The sequence below is a fragment of the Triticum urartu genome, chromosome 7A (assembly GCF_056163025.1).
Source record: "Triticum urartu cultivar PI428250 chromosome 7A, HENAU_Tu73, whole genome shotgun sequence".
Classification (NCBI taxonomy): domain Eukaryota; kingdom Viridiplantae; phylum Streptophyta; class Magnoliopsida; order Poales; family Poaceae; genus Triticum; species Triticum urartu.
This window is the reverse complement of record NC_141879.1, coordinates 257,083,334-257,104,838: the sequence shown is the minus strand read 5'-3', so window position 1 is coordinate 257,104,838 and position 21,505 is coordinate 257,083,334. Positions and strand designations below refer to the sequence as shown.

The 21,505-nt window shown below is 42.1% G+C and overlaps 1 long non-coding RNA gene and 1 pseudogene across 4 annotated transcripts; both read left to right on the top strand.

Annotated features, from left to right (window-relative positions):
- Nucleotides 1–257: 257 nt before the first annotated feature.
- LOC125520898 (uncharacterized) lies at nt 258–2,938 on the top strand. 4 transcript variants are annotated; one of them, XR_015610931.1, is made up of 5 exons: nt 258–1,195; nt 1,397–1,489; nt 1,588–2,293; nt 2,366–2,455; nt 2,685–2,938. It is a non-coding gene; the product is annotated as an uncharacterized LOC125520898 (long non-coding RNA). The 4 variants fall into 4 exon arrangements; XR_007288898.2 differs by having other exon boundaries at nt 1,283–1,489; XR_015610930.1 differs by having other exon boundaries at nt 258–1,489; nt 1,588–1,799; nt 2,206–2,293.
- A 4,830-nt stretch (nt 2,939–7,768) lies between these two features.
- Nucleotides 7,769–10,148, top strand: LOC147959237 (uncharacterized; annotated as a pseudogene).
- Nucleotides 10,149–21,505: the final 11,357 nt, after the last annotated feature.

Here is a 21,505-nt window from a genome sequence, read left to right as displayed (position 1 = left end):
CTGGTGGGTCCCATATGTAAGCCGGAAACGAAAATGCTGAGATGGCAGGCTGCTGATGTGGATAGCCTGCATGTTTAGATAAATAGGTTAGTGGGGATGAACTTCTTATGTATATAGGATAAGTGTAGGTGTTGTTAGAATAAGGTCTTAAGGGGTGTTGTTAGAATAGACCCACCATATATAGGACACCACTATTCTAATCCTGAGATTAGAATAGTTATTTGGATCACAGCCAGCCCTATAAGGGTCCGATCAGATGTTCCCAACTAGCCGAACCCGTGCGACCACGATCCGTTCCCAGACCTGCACCCCCTCGATCCCGTCCCTAATCCACCACCCCCTCGATCGGCGGCTACCCTCCCCGAATCAGGCCACCACCGTCGCCTCCCTCCCGAATCGCGCCACCACCGCCGCCCCGCCCCACGACGCGCAGCACCCGGCCTCCCAGCGAGCCGCCGCCCCGCCCCCCGGCGCACCGCCTCCGTTCCTCCCACCGTGCTGCCGCCTTGCCCCATGGCGCCCAGCCGCTCCGCCCTCCACCGCCTGATCTCCGCCGCCCACCGGACCTGACAAGAGGCTCCACCCTTGGCCACGGATAGGGGCTGCGGCCTTCTCCGGGCGCCGCCGTGACCTTCCCAGAGGGGCCACCACGACCTTCCCCAGCTCTGCCCTCTGCTACGGCTGCCGTCGGCGGCCTTCTATCCATGCTGGAGCTGCCCCCCGCCTGGATCCGGCCTCGCACAGCCCCCTCGCCTGGATTTGGTCTCGGCGCCGCCCCACTCCTGGGTCCGGCTGCCGTGCCAACCCCGCACCTGGGTCTGGCCGCCGCAGTGCACTCGCCCCACTCCTAGGTCCGACAGCCGCGCCGCCCCCGCGCCTGGGTCCAACCATCAGCACCCCCACCCCCTGGCACACAAGCGCCGACATCTACCCCAATCCCCAAGCACACCGCCCAAAGGGCCCATGCCCCATCCCCCGACACTATCCTGCCTCGCTGGCGCACCATGGACGTCTTCCTCTTCTACCTAGAACTTCTTCATCCTTGGTGCTTGCGTGCACATGACAGCCACATGTGGTGTGAGGAGAAGCCAAGCTAAAAGAAGAACACACTTTCTTAGACGTGTGTGCACGCAAGACAGGCACAGAGAAGTTCGGAGCCGCCGACCCCAACAGCGGAACAACAGCTATGATCGAGGTGATTCTTGTGTTATAACATATATATGTTCTCAGCAATCCAGTAGGCTGTTCTTTGCTCTGAACTCTGCACCGTGGCATAATACAGTAATCCTGACCGCTCCTTCTGAATAACGGAGTTGACTTATCAGCAGAAAGTCTTGAACAATATGACCATCTCTGCTTATGAAAACGTTGTTATCTTCACTCCCCATCCATCTAGTTAGCGCAAAGGTTTTCTCTGCTGCAAAAGCAAGGATGGAGGCCTCGAAGGACCATCATTTTCTGTAGCTGGGATGCGGAAGAGTACGGATTGGTAAGTGGATCTGTCTTCCAGCACCACATTCGTTTGTTATACATATGTAGGCAACTTAATAGCAGCTGCAATGGTGATCACAATTTACGTTTATGCAGACAGGATCAACTGAATGGGTTGAAGAAAACAGGTTGCATATCTGAATATTGATGTTTCAGAGTCGGTCCAGTTTTACTCCCATCTACAACTCCCCAACTTGATGAACTACTACTGGAATCAATTAAACTGGAAAGAGTACTAACTGATAGTCAGTTATTTGGTTTTGGTCATACAAAAGAGTAGCTGTTGAGTGGTCAACACTCTACAGTGGGTGCGTCAACTTTGAACCACCTGTCTCTGACAATATCATGCTTATGCTATTTTTCTTATTAATAACAAGATGGTCAAAAAGTCAAAACATTCTCTTTTTTCAATTCATGAAGGTTCAAGACCCTGACAATTCATCTTAGACGGCTTATGATTCATGGGTTAAATCCAATGCTTCTCCCAACTTGAGTTGTAAAATGACTTCCTTATACAGTTAGCACACTGTTATCACTTGCGATATATAGTACTGATTGCTGTCAAACTCTGGGTTCCTTTGTGCGTAAAATGAAGCCTGCAGCTTCGGGGTTTCATGTCTGGATCTTCATTTCTAAATTTTAGCTCCAACTCTGAAAATGTTCCTAGCTATTTACTGTAGTTAACATATATTGTCTCTGATATCCTGCATGAAGATTCAATGACTGGGCAATGGAGGATCAGACTATGTAGCATTCGTTCAAGATGTTGGCATTCCATCCACCAACTTGATATTTGGAGAAGGTAGGGCGCATTTCGTATTGTTTATTCTTACGATTTCTCGTATCTCTAATGGTGCTCCTTGGACATTGACAGGGCCAAGATATCTTGTTTACCACTCTTTATACGATGATTTTGTAAGGGTGGAGAAGTTCGCGGACCCTGGGTTCTGTAGGCATGTCGCAGGTGCAGCCCCTTATTCATTTTGTGTTGTGTGTTACTCCCTTCGTTTACAAATATAAGATGTTCTAACCTTTTTCTGAACCGGATGCATACATTCATGTTTTAGTGTGTATGTTCACTCATTTCAGTTCGTATGTAGTCCATATTGAAATATCTAAAACATCTTAAATTTGTGAACGGAGGGAGTTGTACTTGGTAGCTTCACAGCATAACCAACATCATCATCTCACAGCTGCTAGCCACTGTAGCATCAACGACAACAGCGCGGCGCTCCTGGTGCTCCTCTCCCTCTACTGCCTTGCATGCTACAATGCCACCGCCTCCTCACTGTACAGAAAATTTGAGTGAGGAAAAATTCCAGCTCATGAACGAACATGAAGAAGTTCTAATGTGATGGTGCTATTCCCTGTAGTTATTTGTTTCTCGTGATTGCATTTGGTTGTGGCTGATGGATCTCTATCTTAATATATTATTTGCTTTATTCTAGTGTGACCTGCACAGAGCTCTCTCTATTCTTGTTTTAATCAACTCACTGATGCACGTACTGAGTAATTCGTGCGACTTTACCGCATCTTGTTTCAGACAGCAGCCCAACACTAATTCTCCAGTCTGATTTGAATGCCAGCTGAATCCATTTATTAAGTTGTGACTTCAATTGTGCCCATGTAATGTTGTTGGAGAGGAAATCTGGAGTTAACTGAAGTCCAACTATTACGTTGGACAAGGTTCATCTACTTCATGGTCAGCAAAATTTGACCCTCCCTAGCGTGCCAGCTATTTTTAATATCACAAAAATGAGTGCATATAGTTGATGAGAAAACCTCAAGGAAATTCAAACATTATGTTCTGAAGAAGTTCACTTATACAAAGTGATAGAAGGTTGGAAAAATAGAGAAGAAACATTGGCGTTAAAAAATAAGCCAAAAGGCATTTTTACTAAAAAAAGAGTTTGATAAAAAAAACTCTAGAAGTTTACAAAACCCCCAAAGCCTGTAAGTTAAAATAGTAGTTCCATCTCTGAAACTAAACCAAGAAGTTTAAATTTAACATACATAGCAGGTTAATGTTCATAAGAAAATCAGAAAAAAGATTATCTAAAGAAAAGCAAGAAATTCAAATTAACATAACACATGAGTTTGATGCTTATTTTTTATAAAAAGAACATTGTTTTATGGTTCAAAAAATGGAAAAAGAAAGTATTTCAAATAAACCAAGAAGTCCAAATTATATAAAAAAAGAAGTTCAATATTTATATAAAAAAACAGGTTTTCTTCGTTACTAAAGAATAAAATTAAAGAAGTTCAAATTAAAATAGAAGGAGTAGTTTGATGTTTACGAAAAACTCAAATTCTTTCCATTCGTAGGAAAAATAAAAGTATGAGGTTCAATTTTGAAAAAAAATGTTTGATGCTTATTTGAAAACATATTTTTTCTAAGAATAAGACTAAGAAGTTCAATTCAAAATAACAGAGAAGTTTGAAGTATATAAAAAAACTCAGATTTGTTGCAATAAGTTCACGTGCACCAGCGTGCATGGTTCGGAATTTATATTGCGGGACGTTCGACCTTCAATTACATGTTTTAAAATGGAAAAAATGACGTTCGACCTTCAATTGCATGTAATTCGACGTATACACAAAAAATGTGACAGAAGTTCATAGTGAAAACAGCGAGAAGTTCAATTACTGCAAGGAATGCATTTCAGGTGAGAATAAAAAGTATAGAAAAAATAAAAGCATAAAAGGTTTGTTGAAAGAAGTTCAAGTTCTCTGTCCAGGGAAGTTCAAAATTTCTTGCGAGAGAGGTTCACCTCGTATTTCCATGTTTGATTTTTCCGTATAAAAATCGAATACAATTCTTTACTCAAAATATGAAAAGGTGAAGTTCAAATTGAAATAACAGACAAGTTCGGAGTTTATTAAGACCTAGGATTTACCTGTTGAAAAAATAAAAAACACAACGCCATTTTTTGCACTTTTAAAAACAACTCATAAACGAAAAAAATGGTTGCTAGAAGTTCAAGTACTCAGCGAGGAAAAGTTAAAAAAATCTTGTGAGAGAGGTTCACCGTGTATTTAGATGTCCAAAATACATAAAAATGTTATTTTTTGTGTTTTAGAATAATTATCTCAAACCATAGAGAAGTTCAAAGTGATAACAGCCGGAAGTTCACATACTACATGGTGCGTATTTCATATATGAAAAATACAATAAAGTGAAACAGAGTGAAGTTCAGACAGACTTGCCCCAGAAGTTCAACTACTTCACGCAGTGCAAAAAACAACACATAAAAAACAGAGTGAAGTTCAAACAGACATGCCCGAGAAGTTCAACTACTTCACACAATGCATTTCCATTCGCGATGAAGGCAGAAATCATGATCTCGTCATTTTCTAATTTATTTCAAAACGGTAGGAAAATCATTTGTGTAAGTTAAAGTCCTCGGTCGGAGAAAGTTAAAAGAAATATTGTGAGAGAGGTTTGTACAACAAGAATATCATTTTTGTAACACTGACGAAATGGATAAGAAAATTACAAACGAAAATATGCCACAGAAGTTCAATGTGAAAACAACAGGAAGTTTGACTACTATAGTGAATGAATTTAAGATGAAAAACTTTTAAAATCGTCGCGAGTACGAAAAAACGATCAACACGGGAAAGTTACATGTTTACATCAGCTTTCCACCGGTATATCACTTGCTCAATTTCGATTAGTGGATGGAGAGCTACAAGTAGTGATAGAGATCTACGAGCAAAAAAAGCGCGTGAAAAAGCAGAGTGAAGTTCAGGTACACACGTCGAGAAGTTCAGGTTCTTCACGCGGTGCATTTTTGAAGAATCTGTTTCATGATAAAGGCAGAACGAATGATCTCGCCATTTTCGCAATTACTTGAAAACGGCTAGGAATCAGAGAAAACCATCAACATGAAAAAGTTTCGCATTTTTCGTAGCTTTTCAACGGGATATTATTTGCGCCTTTCCGTTAAAGTTTGTAGAAAATACAGCAAAAATACGTTTTCGCCATTTTTGAAACTGACTTAAAACCGTAAAGAATTGGGAGAATCAATACATACCAAAAAGTTTCGCATTTGTTCAAGCTTTCCAACGCCATATCATTTGCTGCATTCAGACGCACGGTTAAAAAATTAGCTCAAAAATATGAACTCGGTAGGACTTGGACCATTTTCTAAATTACTCTTAAACCATTCAAAATTAGAAAAAAACTTTCAAGATGAAAAAGTAGCGCATTTTCATAAGCTTTCCAACGCCATATCATATGCCCCAATTGGATTAGCCGTTTAGAAATGACATCGAAAATACGAACTCAGCTGTTCGGTTTACAAAATTTTACATTTTCTCAAATTACTCTTTAACCATAGGGAATTAGAGAAAACTTTCAACATGTGGAAGGAGCGGTTTGGCAGCAGCTTTCCAACACCATATTATATGCCTCATTCCGATAAACGGTTTAGAAATGCGATCGAAAATACTATTCACGTTTTCTGTGTGAAGAAAAACGGTTTTCAAAACTGCTCTTAAACCGCTTGCATTTTGCCAAAAATTTGAGTTGGGTCATGATACTGGTGTCGATACCTTTCCAACGGTATATCGCAAGCCCCATTTGGGCAATGCTGGCGGAAGTTCAACCTAGTTCACAGGGAAGTTCAACGTACTACTAGCGGGGCAGGTCAGGTTGTGATCAGAATATTATTCTCATCCCGTGATCAGAATAGTGTTTATGTATATATGTATGTATGTATGTATATATATATATACATCCCAGCTATTCTGCAACCCATTCCTGAATAAGCTATTCAGGAACCGTTCCTAACTGCCCGAAAACAGATAAGCTAACTGCACGTCATACACTAGTTAACTGTTGGGCGGACTTTTTCTGGCACTATTTTTTCACATAGTTTTTTATCGTAATTTTTGAACCGTTTATCGGAATGCTGCAAATGATATACCGTTGGATGGCTATTGAATAGGAGGAACTTCGTCATGTTGATTGTTTTCCCAAAATATTTACAGTTTTAAAAAAATAAAAAAACAAAAAATTCTTCAAATGCATTTCTGTTGGTTTTGTGAAAGGAAATTTCAAACCATTTGTCGGAATGATGTGTATCATATATCGTTGGAAAGCTATTGATTAGCCCAAACTTTGGTATATATTACACTTTTTTAGATTCGATACGGTTTAAGAGCAATTTTGAAAAAACTAATGTCATTTTCGTCATTTTTTTCCGGACTGCTACAGTAGACGGTAACTGTTCGAGCAGAATAGCTAACTGCACTATGTTGAGCAACCTAACTGCCGGAGCTGCAAATTATTTTTTTTTCTCATTCATTTTTCATCTGGATCAGACTAACTGCCGGGACTGAAATAGCTAACTGCCCGGGATTGTGACAGTTAACATCAAGTTAACTGCCAGACTGAAGACACTATTTTTTCTTTTTCATTTTTTCTTGGGTCAAACTAACTGTGGGGCCTGAAATAGGTAACTGCTCGGGGCTGCGGCAGTTAACACCAAGTTAATTGCAGGGAGCAAAGACATTAAAAAATATTTCGTTCTTTCTCGTCGAGGTCACGCTAACTGTCATGAATACTAAAGTTAACTACCACGCCGGCCGATGTTAACAGCCACTGTGGACGATTTTTGTAAATGGCCAAACTTTTTTCATACTATGTAATTCATTTTTTGACGGGGTCACCATAACTGCAATGAATATCGTGGTTACCTACCACGCCAGCCGAAGTTAACCGCAAGTATTTGTAATCCATGGAGATGTGCAGCTAACTGCTACCTTCGCTCGCAGCCGGAATGAAAATGAGATTTAAAAAAAGGAAGAGAAGATGTGCAACTAACTTGCATCCTAATCATAAGAAAAGTCACATGAGGAAGGAAAGAATGGAAGAAGAACAACCAAATCCAAGTGTACAAATCCAATATCCAAAATCCACATGTGCACAACTCAAAGGAAATTCAGTTAACATAAAGGAAATTCAGACAAAATTGTTTGCACAACTGTCGAATCAACAAAAGTTGACTACCACTGCGATGACCATGGAGTCTGAACTCAGTCTCAGCGGGCTAACTGAATAAAACCTTTAGGTTAACCACTGCTGCTGGTCGCCTTCACCACCGGAACAAGGTTTTCTACGGCCACCACCGGCGCCAGGAGAAGAGGCGGGGCCAAAAGGAGTTTGGGGCGGCCATTACTCCGGCGATGTCCGGCGGCCAGGGGTAACCATGAGCCCACCCCGTATCACGCGGACGCGCGCTACACCGGACCTGGGAAGCCAAGAACGGCTATGGAGCGCCAGTGTAGGGAGATGGGGGCCACATCCTTCGACGGCGAGCCGCGGGCCCGGATCCTTCCCCGACGAGCGGCGGGGGCGGCGAATTCATCCATGGCGACGACGGGGGAGGTGCTTGATGGGCGGTGGCGCGCTGGCGTGGTGGGTGGTGGTGGCGCGCTGGTGAGGTAGGTGGTTGTGGTGCGCCGGCAAGGTGGGTAGGTTGTGACTCGCCGACGAGGTAGGTGGTTGTGGCGCGCCGGCGTGGGGTCCAGATCGTGGGGATAAGAAGGTCCTTCGGGCGTGGGTTATGCGAGTAGTTAGCTGGCTCAGATAGAAACATGTAGGAGTAGGAGGTGGTTCCTAAATAACCTTATTTAGGAACTCTAGTACTCCCGCTCCTCATATACCACATAGATGAATCTTTTATACCTTTTTATTATTTTTAGTATACTTCATTAGTAATTATTAGATACCCCAAAATGAGTTTCATGAAAAAATTCATGTAAGTCTATGTATTTTTAAATATTTACGTATATACTGATGTGTTTGTACGTGAAAAGGTATATTACAAAAAGTACGTCGCAGATAATATTTTTTGAACTAAACTCATATTGGGGTATCTTAGAATATTTAATGAAGTATATTGAGAATAATAAAGAGGTATAGTTAATGCGTATATGAGGTATATTGAGGATGGGAGTACATACTCCCAAGAGTACAGAAGAGGAGTCCTACGATCCCTGTGAATCCGCTCTGTTCGTGTATCCCTGCATCCCTTTGTTCTCAGCCCCACGATCTAAATCCTTTGCTTTGGGTTAATTTCCAATAATTTTGCATTGAAACGCCTGCCTGTAACCCATACCAATAGTTTTACTTTGCAAAAGCAACCCTGGACACAGGACTGCATCGTGCGTTGTAATAGACAACTCTAGGTATTTCTCTCACCCACGACGGCTGTGGAACCCTAGGCTGAACGACTGCGACCCTGTGCTCTTCAGCGGCGACGGCGTCCATCGGCACGCACCACCCCATGCAAGTACTGATATTCCCAGCTGACATGATCTTGGCGTTCATCGGCAGCCGTCGGCCCATGCATGAATGCACGTAATTGTTTTGATCTCTGTATCCTTCCTCTGCAGACTGCAGGTCCACACTCTAAGGAGAGATCTTATACGCTAGATCAGCTAGTCGCTTGAATGAACAACCTCATCAGTAGCAATCAACAACACTACGACACCACTAGTTCCAGGTAAAATCCAGTCCTTCCGTATGTTAAGGCATGTGTCATTGCCATGTGTGATCCTGTAGGTGTGCTTGCACTCACATGGAACCGACCAGTTACTTGGAAATGCATATGAATGAAGAAGAGTTTGGCACACCCAAAAAGAATGCAGCCATACCCCTAGCTGTAAGTTTGATTAGTTTGTACTACCTTACAACTAATCCTTTATTGATCTATGTGTGAATGTGGCGGTCACAATTTATTCTTGATGTTGTAGTTTTTGTCTTTTACACCTGAATGTGATGAGAACTTGAAGCCTAAAGTAGGTATGGCATTTGAAGGACTCGAGGCAGTGGAGAAGTTCTACAAGGTATATGCACATAATGCGGGTTTCAGAGTTCATATCAGACAACAGAAGAAGACTGAGAATAAGGTGGTCCGAACTAAGCACTTTATGAGTAATAGGGATTAGGGAAGGATTCAAGTCGAAAGATAGTAAGGAGGTCGATGACCCCTCGAGGAAAAAGCGTAAGTAGGCCAACACATGATATGGTTGTGATGCACACATCTTTGTTAGACTTTCTGGGGAGAACACCTACAAAAAATAAGGCATAACTATTGATTCCTTATTGTTAAAAAATAATATGACTAACAAAAATAAATTCTTTGCAGGGAGAGTGTTTTTGATGAACAAGGGAATTTACTAGAAGAAAACCCCATTGATGCATTGGACGCGTCCATAAGAGAGAAGATTTCAACTATACATAATAAGGTGGAAGATATGATTTAGAAGACAAAGCACTCAGATGTAGGCATGGACTTCTTAACATCAAGTGTGTTGAACATTGAGGCCCCTCTAGACCAAATGGTTCCTGCAACTACCAAAAGCACAAGGCAAGAGGAATATGAGGCTTTTATTGGTTGTAATATTCCTACTGAAGTTCATATACATCCGCTCGCTGATGTTCATACGGTGGGGAGATGCAAAAGAATAAAGAGCGGAAAGGAGACCAAGGAGGATAGTCAAAAAAGGACCAAGAAGTAAAGGCAATGGTAGCACGCTTGTGCAAGACATGCAAGCAAATAGTATTTCATGATAGTCACAATTGTCCAAGCAAAGGGAAAATGAGCCTGATTGTGGAAGATATGCAAATAAATGCTGCTTGTTGATGCCAAATTTTGGGATGCAAAGAATGAATTTATATATGTTATGATTTAGCCTTTGATGTACAAGAGCCATGTAATGGACAGGGATTTGCACTATGTTAAATCAAATTTGACTTGATTTATAATTATTTTATGATTACCAAATTACTACATTATATGAACATTAGTCCGCCGATGATTGTCAAATTTTCATCATGTTTTGCTCAGACCTGCATCATACCGGAGTAGAAAATACAGTTTGTCAATATACTTGTTATACATGATCAATCAAGAACTATAGACTTTGGATATGGACTTGTTTTTATAGCCTTCTTTTATCTTAAAACTGATTATGACCATTCTAGGACACTTCTGGTAATTCAGAAGATTTTCTGAATAAGTCACTGATTTTGTTCAACACATATGGAGCTTAGTCACTGAACTTTGTGAATGTCCAGGATATTTTGGATAGTGACTTGCTGCTTATAGCTTAGATATCAAAACTAGAGAAAGCCATCCCAACCCTCTTCTGCAACTCAAAATCTTTGCTGAACAATATATGGTTTAACCACATGACTTAGAAGATCACTGATTTTTTTCAACACTTCAGTTCGTAACTGAACTAGTGACTCAATTCTGTGGCAACAACATACATGAGTTTTGAACAAGGGAAAAGCTCAACGAAAGCCTCTGATCTGAATAAGCTTGGTAAGGCATATCACGTATTGGTAAGGAGTTTAGAAATGATTAGAAACACATACAAGCAGCTCACACGATGCCATTCATTTAGGTGCAAATACTGATACAGTTTACTCATATGAGCATAGCACCGGTACATTTTTTAAAGGCTACAGGTTACAGCTACAACTTCGTATGGACGAGAGGCTGCAGCTTCCTATGTAATAGGAATCATCGCCCGCAGGGGAGGCCATCCAGAGCGGCGTTGGCGCCTCATCGTTCTGCATCATCACTACCGTAGAGGGTCGTCGGTTGTCATGGCTTCGCTGTTGAGACGACCGGCCAGCCGGCTGGGTCTAAGTGACCATCGAGCCGTTGTTGTTGCTACTTGATTGCCGCCGCTAGAGAAGTTCGAGGGAATCATCCATGCCTTGCTGTGGTACCAGGCCTTCGGATTGAGATTCGATTTGGGAGCCGATGCGAGAGATCTGGCAAGGAAGGATTTGGGTCAGGAGTCGCACGACGCACAACTTGGAGCTTTGGGTTGGGGATGATGGATCAGAGCATTAAGGGGGTTTCTGCAAACGAAAATATTTCTTAAGTTAGAAAGCGGGTTGGTGAGTGCAAAAATCCACTTCACTGCACCTGGGACGAAGGATTTAGACCAGGGGTTGAGAAAGAGATGGATGCAGGGATACACGAATAGAGCGGATTCACAGGATATGTTGCCTATATATATATATATATACACTATTCTGATCACAACCTAACCTGCCCCGCTAGTAGTACGTTGAACTTCCCTGTGAACTAGGTTCAACTTCTGCGATATACCGTTGGAAAGCTATGGACACCAATATCATGACCCAACTTAAATTTTTGGCAAAATATAAGCGGTTTAAGAGCAGTTTTGAAAACCGTTTTTTCTTCGCACAAAAAATGTGAATCGTATTTTCGATCGCATTTCTAAACCATTTATCGGAATGAGGTATATAATATGGCGTTGGAAAGCTGCTTCAAAACCGCTCCTTCCACATGTTGAAAGTTTTCTCTAATTCTGTATGGTTAAAGAGTAATTTGAAAAAACGTAAAATTTCATAAACCGAACAGTTGAGTTTGTTTTTTCAATGTCATTTCTAAACGGCTAATCCAATGGAGGCATATGATACGGCGTTGGAAAGCTTATGAAAATGCACTACTTTTTCATCTTGAAAGTGTTTTTTTTCTAATTTTGAATGATTTAAGAGTAATTCAGAAAATGGTCCAAGTCCTACCGAGTTCGTATTTTCGAGCTAATTTTTTAACCGTGCGTCCGAATGCAGCAAATGATATGGCGTTGGAAATCTTGAACAAATGAGAAATTTTTTGGTATGTATTGTTTCTCCCAATTCTTTACGGTTTTAAGTCAGTTTCGAAAATGGCAAAAAACGTATTTTTGCCGTAATTTCTACAAACTTTATCGGAATTGGGAAAATAATATATCGTTGAAAAGCTACGGAAAATGCGAAACTTTTTCATGTTGATGGTTTTCTTTGATTCTTATCCGTTTTCAAGCAATTGCGAAAATGGCGAGATCATTCGTTCTGTCTTTATCGCGAAACAGATTCTTCGAAAATGCACCGCGTGAAGAACCTGAACTTCTCGGCGCGTGTACCTGAACTTCACTCTGTTTTTCACGTGATTTTTTTGCTCGTAGGTCTCCATCCACTGCTCATAACTCTCCATCCATTCACCGGAATTGAGCAGGTGATATACCGATGGAAAGCTGCTGTAAGCACGCAAGTTTCCCGTGTTGATCATTTTTTCGTACTCGCGATGATTTTAAAAGTTTTTCATCTCAAATTCATTCAGCGTAGTAGTTGAACTTCCTGCTTTTTCACGTTGAGCTTTTGTGGCGTATTTTCGTTTGTAATTTTCTCATCCATTCATCCGTGTTACACAAATGATATTCCTTTGGTACAAATCTCTCTCACAATAATTTTTTAAACTTTCTCCGACGGAGGACTTGAACTTATAACAACAAAAACTTTTAGACTTTGCTTTTTTATTCCTTTTTAATACAAAATGCACACCGTGTAGTACGTGAACTTTCGGCAGTTAACAATCTGAACTTCTCTCGGTTACGTGAAAATATCTGAGTTTTTTTTATGAATTTTTAATATGATTTACTTAATCCCTTTTTATGAATCTTGAAGCACTCTATATTTTAAAATTTGAACTTCTTGTTATTTTATTTTTGAACTTCCTGTTTCCATTCTTTAATAACGAGGAAAATCTGAGTTTTCTATAATCCTCGAACTTCTCCATATTTTTAATATGGACTTCATGGTTTTATTTCTTAATCCCTTTTTATGAAATTTTGAAGCGTTATATTTTTAAAAAGTTGAACTTCTTATTTTTTATTTTTGAACTTCTTGTTTCCATTCTTTAATAGCGAGGAAAAATCTGAGTTTTCTATAATCATCGAACTTCTCCATCTTTTTAATATGGACTTTCTGGATTTTTTCTTAATCCTTTTTATGAAATTTTGAAGCACTCTATTATTAAAAGTTGAACTTCTTGTTATTTAATTTTTGAACTTCTTGTTTCCATTCTTTAATAACGAGGAAAATCTAAGTTTTCTTTAATAAGAAGAATTTTTGAACTTCCGAGAGAAGAGCACTTAAACTTTGCCTTTTTTATTCTTTTTTTCTCATACGAAATGGACAGCATGCAATACGTGAACTTCCGACATTTATCAATTTGGACTTCTCTCTATTTCGGTTTAAAAAATGAGAAAATTCTTTTAGAACTTTTTTTAGTTTTTCCTTTTTTTATTTGAACTTCTTCATTTTATTATTTAGTAACATCAAAACATCTAAGTTTTTTTACCTTTGAATTTTTTACTTTGAACTTCTTAGAAAACTATGGTTTTACATAAGCAAATAATTTTCTAGGTTTTTAAATTTGAACTTCTAGTTTTTTTACCTTCTTGGTTATTTGAAATTGAACTTCTAGGGTTGTCAAATTTGAACTTCTACATTTTTTGACCTTCTCGGTTATTTTAAATTTTAATGTGATGTATTTTCGTTTGTAATTTTCTCATCCATTCGTCAGTGTTACACAAATGATATTGTACAAACCACTCTCACAATTCTGTGTTAATTTTCTACGACCGAGGACTTGAAGTTACACAAATGATATTCCTTCCGTTTTAGAAAATGACGAGATCATGATTTCTGCCTTCACCGCGAATGGAAATGCACTTTGTGAAGTAGTTGAACTTCTAGGGCATGTATGTTTGAACTTCACTCTATTTTTGATGTGCTCTTTTTTGACGTGCTGTTTTTACACTGCGTGAAGTAGTTGATCTTCTGGGGCATGTCTGTTTGAACTTCACTCTGTTTCACTTTATTGTCCTTTTCTTATAGGAAACACACACCATGCAGCATGTGAACTTCCGGTTGTTATTACTTTGAAACTCTCTATGGTTTGAGAGAATTATTTTAAAACACAAAAAACAACATATTTTTTTATGTATTTTGGACATCTAAATACACGGTGAACCTCTCTCAGAACTTTTCCTCGCCGAGCACTTGAACTTCTAATAACCATTTTTTCACTAAAATAAACTCTTTTTAGGTGTACCATTTGTTTTAATTTGAGAACCTTGGGTTTTATAAATATCGATCCACTTCATTATTTTAGTTTGAACTTCTAGTTTTTTAAAGCAGGGAAATTTCATTTGAACTTTTTTTAGGTGTACCATTTATTTTATTTTGAACTTCTTCTTTTTATTCTTTAGTAACAGAAACAATTTGATATCTTTTTTCATTTCATTGGTTGGACGTAAATGACATGGCGTTGGAAAGCTTATGAAAAATTTGATACCCTTTTTCATTTCTACCAGAGGGTCTCTAATTTACTTCAAAACGGTAGTATAAATTTTGAACTGCTTTATATTTTTAATTTGGCCTCCTTGGTTTACTCTTTAGTAACGGGGAAAATCCTAATGTAGTAATAAACATCGAACCGCTTCATTATTTAAATGTGAACTTCTAGTTATTATTTAGAAACGAGGAAAATTCATTTTCCAAAAAGGAAAAAAAAACCATGCTATACCTTCAGAAACCTGCTGAAAAGATATAACTTTTTTCTTGTTAATCATTTTTCTAAAATTTGACATGGTTTAAAAGATTTTTTAATACGTTAAAACTTGATTCCAACGATATACACCATACGTTTGAATCTTTTATCCGAATAGAGCATATGATATACTGTTGAAAAGCTTATGAAAGAATTAACTTTTTTCATGTAGACATTTTGTTAAATTCGTTGTTGTTTATAAGCAGTTATAAAAATGCGACATCTTTTTTGTTTTCTTTTTTGAACACGTAAGTCTTAGGTTTTTACAAATTTTATACTTCATACTTATTTAAATTTGATCTTCTAGGTTTCTTTAGAAATGGAAAAATACGTTTGTATAAACTGTTTGAACTTCCCTTTTATGTAATATGAGCTTCTTTGTTTTGTAATAAATATTTGAATTTCTCCATTATTTAAATTTGAAACCTCTGTTTTTCTAAAACAAGAAAAATCCATTTTTAAACTTTGCTTAAACTACAACCTAGTACAAGCCCCATTAGCGCCACATCACACAACTTCTTCTTCTTCAACTGCTGAGTAAATTTCTTAGCTTTTTTATTTGTATACAGTAACTTGTACACATATTACTGAACGGACAAAATTACTGTAATTAAACCGCCTCACAAGAAACTTAGGTCGGATGCTCAAACATACAGAAACAATTAACAATTTTAGACAGTGAAGTAAACCTTTAAACAGAGCAAAAATTTGATTGGTGGACTTGGACAAAGTGATGCTCTTTTTACCCCCGCTGGGTGTTCTCTATATAAAACCAACAGGGATCTTATCCTTTTGAGCAGTGAACTTGCGATCTCCAACTCACCATTTTCTTTTCTGTCTTCTTCCTGGTGTGCCCATATCCCAAGATCTACTAGTGCTAGCAAGCCACACGTCAGTAGTTTGGCCTTCAGAGCAGAATTTTGGCTACAGTGCACTGAAAAAGCTCTCCGCATGTACTAAAAAGTATCTTTGAACCCTCGTTTCCCCATTATCTCCTAACTGCATTCCGCCTAAAATATTTCCTCTGATTTGCTGTCCAAAATAGGATGAGCTGGTTCGTCATGGTGGTGCCTGAAACACAAGGCTCGATAGAAGCACCCAAGAAGAATTAGCACCCCACGGCGTCGATTCATTTTGGAGAAGAAAACTCATGTTTTCCAATATTGAAGGACCAGTGAAAATGAACCAATATCACAACATCAACTTTTTTGCACCTGCAAGTACGTCTGAACTTCAGACAAGAAAATCACTTAGAAAATGGACCTTGGGAGGCGCTGATGTGCTGGGCAGCCACACGCCATAGCTGCCGGGCGGGGGAGTTGGATCTGTACGCCTCATGCAGCCTGTACACGAGAAAATGGTCAAGGGCAGCTTCCTTATCCATTCCTGAACCTGCAAGTCGACGGAGAAGTCCTCCAGGCATCTCACTGATGGATGACCATGAGAGGCGGCTCGAACTTTTTAGTTCATGCATTTGAACGAGCTCGGGCTGCTGAATCGAACTTCCTGTAGCATCACAGAGACGAACAAGGGCTGTGAGACTAGGCACCAGTGGCGCGCCCACATCATGTACTTTCCCGGCTCCGTTGCATCGTCGTCGGCGACATCCTCTGTGCCGCTCTCACTCTCACGACAGGACATAGTCTTGTCCCGCTAGCCGGAGAAGCAGCACGACAACGCGGACGGGCCTCGCGCGTGATCTGGCAGCCGTTGCTACAGGGGCCGAGCAAGTCGGGAGGAGGCAGGGTTCAGCGCGAGCGCGCGCGGCTGCACATGAGAGTAGGCGGGGTGCAGGGTAGGGACCAACCGTGGCACACAGGAGCAAGTGGGGTTGTGGGTGGGTACGCGCGGCGGCGCATGGGAGGAGCGGGAGGGGTTGAAGTACAAACCCACCTCGCCCTGAAGGAAGGGGCCAACCTTGCACCAGAAGGAGGCGGGGGCGATGGCGTGCTAGGAGGAGGTGGGGGTGGCGGCCTTGCACTGGAAGAAGGTGACGACGTGCTAGGAGGAGGTGGGGGCAGCGGCCTTGCACCGGAAGAAGGCGGGGTGGTGGCGCGCCCGGAGGAGGCGGGGCCGCGGCGCATCGGGAAGTGGCGGGGCCGGTGGTGCGCCCGCGCGCCCGAAAGGAGGAGGGCCCGGGGGCGCGTCGGAGAGCGGCGGCCGGAGGTGGTTGGCGGGTTGGGGGAGGTCGAGGGGGAGGATGGCGACGGGGGACAAAATTACTGTTCTGACCTATAAGGCTAACTAAATCCCGATTTGACCTCGTTTCGAAACAAATTTCGTTTCTGACCTTTTTTGGTGACGCCAAGATCCCTGGCGTCTGGGTTACGAATCAGACGCCAGGGGCCCTGGCGTCTGGCCCCTGGCCCGCACTGCCCGCCTGCCCGTTGACCTGCTGACGTGGCAAACGGGCCAGACGCCAGGAACCCTGGCGTCTGGCCCTGGTAACTGGATAACGCCGCGGGGCCAGCCCACCCACCCATATGTTCTTCTCCCTGCGGCGCACGAACAGAGGGGGTTATCTCCTTCGCCCCTCTTCTCCCTCACACCAATCCCCCCTTGATCTACTTCATCCTCCACCCAAATTTGTGGATCTGAGGCCCCCAAGCTTCTTTGAGGTATTCTCCCCCATTCCCTCCAACTTGTTTTGCTTTTCCCCTCTCTTGTTGGATGCATTATTTCACATTAGGTGATGTTAGATTAGTAGATGGTTTCTTTGTTTTAGGAAATAGTTTGTAGTTGATAGATGATTTGGTAGGTAGTGTAGTTGGTAGATGTTTGTGATTTTTTTTGAATTATAGATGATGTATGCATGTGCTAGTAAGTTAGCTATATGTTGAATATATAGATGGCATAATCTTTGTTTGAATCTGAGAAGACAACTTTGGCAAGCAAATATATTTAGAAAAAATATTATATGTGTGAAGTGGTATGACAATATAGTTGAATATATAGATGGCAATTTTTTTTTGCAAAAGAGATGATGAAATTTGATTATTGTGTGTGACATGATTTGTTCAATAGAATGGCGGATGATGATTATGAAATTTATTTGATGGTGAAATTTGGTACTCTAGATGATATGTGTGCATATGTAGAAGAAAGAAATGATGTGGTTATTTTTGAGAAGAATGGTGTTTTCATATGGCATAAACTTGGAGAAGGAAATTGTTTGATATTGTTCATGTATTCATAGATGTTTGTGATTTGTTTTGTAGGATGGCGGATGGTGATGGACCTTGGTATGACGGATTAATCGATGAGTGGGATAAGGAGCATCGTGCTCGTGCCATTGAGAATGGACAGGTAAGAAGCAAGAGTGGGTCAATTTTTGTTGTTTCTCATTTGTGTTCTTGTATTGATTATTAAAACATCACTTTATTTGCAGGTTGTAGTTGCTATGCGCATGAGGGGTCATTCCGCTGATGACTTTGATTACGACCCGCGGTATGAGCCTTACATTCGGAGATTGGGTCTTCTCCCATTCGTGTTGCAGTTTAAGCGACGCGCTCCGCCGGTGAACCACGCGGCGCTGATCGCACTTGTGGATCGTTGGAGGCCGGAGACTCACTCGTTCCACCTTCCATGTGGGGAGATGATGATGACCCTACAGGACATGGCTATGATAAGCGGCCTTCCTATCAACGGACAAGCTGTTACCGGTCGTGTCAGCGTGGGTAATTGGCGAGGGACGTGGTGGGGGACGGGGACGTGGTGGGGGATAAACATTGGGGGCATCAACCACAACCCTATGCTCAACAAGTGGCACCATTGTCCTCTCGCTCATGTCATCCATTGGGGAAGAGACATGCCGGTTCAAATCAATGGTAAACCGAGGAGATTCAACCTTGGTGGCAAACAATTCAAGTGACTTGTCTTCCGATTGGGATACTTTTTCCTTGTATACATCCCAATGCAAATCCGAGGTGATAGGCATACTTTTCAAGCGAGATTTGGCTCCAACTCCAACATCATACCTTCCTATTAACTTAACATCAACATTGGTGTCCATCCACTCTAAGACTTGTCTCACTTTTGCAACAACATCCTCATAGCTAGGGCTTGTATCAAAAACCAATGGTTCCTCACCCGTGTCGGCATTGTTACTCAAGAATGCCTCCTTGTCCATGTAATGAACATTAACAAGTCTCTCCATCTAAAAATAACATGAATGGATTTAAGACTTCAATGAGAATTGGTGTGTTTATCCAAATACATCTAATTCTATCCAAATCATATCAAGACTAAATTATTGGTGATGTCCACAAAAGTATCACTAATTAACACACACTAAGCAAAGTTAACCCTAATCACTAACTAACCCTAACCCCCGATCTTTCTACTCAACAAGCATATATTCCTACTACACACCATGCATAGCACTATATTATCAAAGTTAACCAAGCCATTCACACTAACATAAGGGAGAAAACATGAACTAGGGTTCCACCAACATGTATAAAATGCAACCAAAATAACAAGATTTGACAAAAAATAATTGGATGATTTGAGGGAGATTAACAAGAGCAACAAAGTGATGGAAAGATCCACCTAAGGGATGTACCTTTTGGAGAGGATTTGAGAGGGAGCTTGAGGGGTAGGAGAGAGTGTGAGAGCTCCAAGTGTTCTTCAAGCTCGGGTTGTGGATTGGGGAAAGTGTGTGGGGTGGGTCCCACACACTTTCCCCAAGGGTTATTCTGTTACCAGGGCCAGACGCCAAGGTCCCTGGCGTCTGGCCCCTTTGCCACGTCAGCAGGTCAACGGGCACGCGGGCAGTGCGGGCCAGGGGCCAGACGCCAGGGTCCCTGGCGTCTGCTTCGTAACCCAGACGCCAGGGATCTTGGCGTCATCGAAAAAGGTCAGAAACGAAATTTATTTTGAAACAAGGTCAAATCGGGATTTAGTTAGCCCTATAGGTCAGAACATTAATTTTGTCCGGCGATGGGAGGGACGGAGATAAGGTTTGGGACGCTTTGCGCTATTTCTGTTCTCGCCCAATCTTAGGAACATGTCGCGGGGCTGTGATCCAAATAACTATTCTAATTCTGGGATTAAAATAATGCTGTCATATATATATATATATATATATATATATATATATATATATATATATATATATATATATAACCATGGTATTAGAATAATCTGATCATAGCAGCCCTCTATAGGCGTCGAGCGGATCCTCCCGAACTCCCAAACCGGAGCGACAACAAAAAAACTGCCCAACCCAGCCCACGATCCCTGCATCCCCAATCTACCGCTGCCCGACCATCCCAGCGTGTCGCTGCCGGTCGGTCAACCCAGCGCGGCGCCGCCGCCCGGCCAACCAGCGCCGCCACCGCCCGACCTACCCAGGACGTCGCGCCCCCCGACCTACTAGCATTGGTTCCTTGTGCGCCACCCGCCTTCTTTGCGTGCCACCGAGATCCTAGAGCCGAACTTCCGCCATGGCTGCGCACGGCTCTGCGCCCTAATTGCCGTCACCAGGGATCACCGAACACCATTCAACTAGCGTGCAGTCCTCGGCCGCCTGCCCACGCAGTCCCCCGCTTGCTGCTGACGCGGATCCCATCAAGCCCACACCCCTTCCCTCCGGTGAGCCTCCTCCCGCCCTATGCCTTCCTCTTCTCCTGCTCTACCTCTGGCGAGCTCCCCTGTATCCATCGGCTCGTCACCTTCCCTTGCCCCTGGCTCCTCATGTGCTGCTATCGCACGACGTTGCCGAGCTAAGAGAAACCAACGATGAAGTCTCCACACCCCGTGCGTTGCTAGCGCAGTTTCCCATTCGGCGCAAGCAGGACCTCCTCTAGGCGAATCCATCAACGAGGCTCCCCTGCCACCAAGTCGCATATTCCCAGGTGGGATCTGCTGGTACAGTGTCCGTCCGTTCGCCGACGCCACTGCAGGCCGTTTACCTAAGTCTCCACACACCTGTACCCTACAGCTGGCCGCCACACGCCTGGAGCACAACGACACTCGCCATGCACCTCGGCTCTGAATCCCCTGCGCGCTGCCGCCGGCTTACCCGAGCATGCCACTGCTGGCCTTGTGTGTGTTGCGTGCACTGACGCCCAAGAACACAAGAGTTAAACTGACGAACAAAAACCACACTTGATGGATACTCAGTTAACTGACGGAAAGGAGCGATGCGTGATGCAGATGGAGCCAAATAACCGAACATCTACACTTTGTTGCATGTGCAAAATGTGTGATCACTTGCTTCGTACTTGTGTTATTTTGATTTTTGAAATAACTGATGTTTACTCCTTTGTGTGCGGAAAAAACTTTAGTGCATGGCATCTGTTTGGTGTTTATCCTCTGATGAAAAATGGCCATTGTTGTAGGCCGGCTTCACCTGATCTGTCTGTTCAGCTACAAAAAGAGTTTTCTAGTCCGCTCACTTGTTGAAATGAAAAAAACGACTGGATCTTGCTGCACACAAGGAAGAAGCGTTGAAGAGATAAGAAGGAACACGTGACTGTGAATTAAAGGATAGGCAAAAGAGCTGAGCTAGCACCCTGGTCACTTGGTTTTGTTTCTTTTCCTGTGTTCGACCCTAGCTACTACATGTACGATGGACT